The sequence below is a fragment of the Sceloporus undulatus genome, chromosome 3 (genome assembly GCF_019175285.1).
Source record: "Sceloporus undulatus isolate JIND9_A2432 ecotype Alabama chromosome 3, SceUnd_v1.1, whole genome shotgun sequence".
NCBI lineage: Eukaryota > Metazoa > Chordata > Lepidosauria > Squamata > Phrynosomatidae > Sceloporus > Sceloporus undulatus.
Genome location: NC_056524.1, coordinates 2,049,755 through 2,050,332, shown reverse-complemented (window position 1 = coordinate 2,050,332; position 578 = coordinate 2,049,755). Strand labels below are relative to the sequence as shown.

At 58.1% G+C, this 578-nt stretch overlaps 3 protein-coding genes across 3 annotated transcripts in view; 2 read left to right on the top strand and 1 right to left on the bottom strand.

Annotated features, from left to right (window-relative positions):
- FHIP1B (FHF complex subunit HOOK interacting protein 1B) overlaps positions 1-578 on the top strand; it is a 620,510-nt gene that overhangs the window by 107,432 nt on the left and 512,500 nt on the right. The gene's annotated exons all lie outside the window — the stretch shown is intronic.
- CCKBR (cholecystokinin B receptor) overlaps positions 1-578 on the bottom strand; it is a 540,140-nt gene that overhangs the window by 120,245 nt on the left and 419,317 nt on the right.
- Positions 1-578, top strand: part of TAF10 (TATA-box binding protein associated factor 10) — a 141,334-nt gene that overhangs the window by 19,775 nt on the left and 120,981 nt on the right. The window lies entirely within an intron of this gene.

The following is a 578-nucleotide window of genomic DNA, read 5'->3' as shown; positions in this document are numbered from 1 at the left end:
TTGCTCATAAGGGAACATTGGAGGATACTATCCCATAGGAAAACATTGGAGGACATTTGCCGATAAGGGAACTTTGGGGAGTACTTGGGAAGATACTTGCTCATAGGGCAACGCTGGAGGATCCTTGTTAAGTGGGCAATGCAGCTCCCATGGAGAACCCATCCTTGCCCGTGTTTCCCTATGGGCAAGTATTCTTGCTGGCCCTGCAGCCACAGGATTGTGAGGGTGATGCCAGGCAGGGCTCCAGGGTCAACTCAGCCTGGCATCCTTCAGGTAAATGCTATTGCCATTGCTATAGGGTCCCCATGGAGAATCCATTCATGCCCATAGGGCGCCCACCCGTGCCCATGCCTCCTTATGGGCCACTCTGGGGAAGGATGGGCGCCTATTCCGGGCCTTGCTTTCCGTGCCCCCCCTCCGCGAGCAAAGCCTCCCCTCCCTGCCTCTCTTTTTTGGGGGGGGGGGGCTTTTCTTCCTCTCCGTCGGATCAGGCGCCATTCCGGAGGAGGAGGAGGTGGGCATCGCCTCGTCCCTTCTCCCTCACCTGGAGACCAAAGGAGACCTTCGGGGGGGGGGGG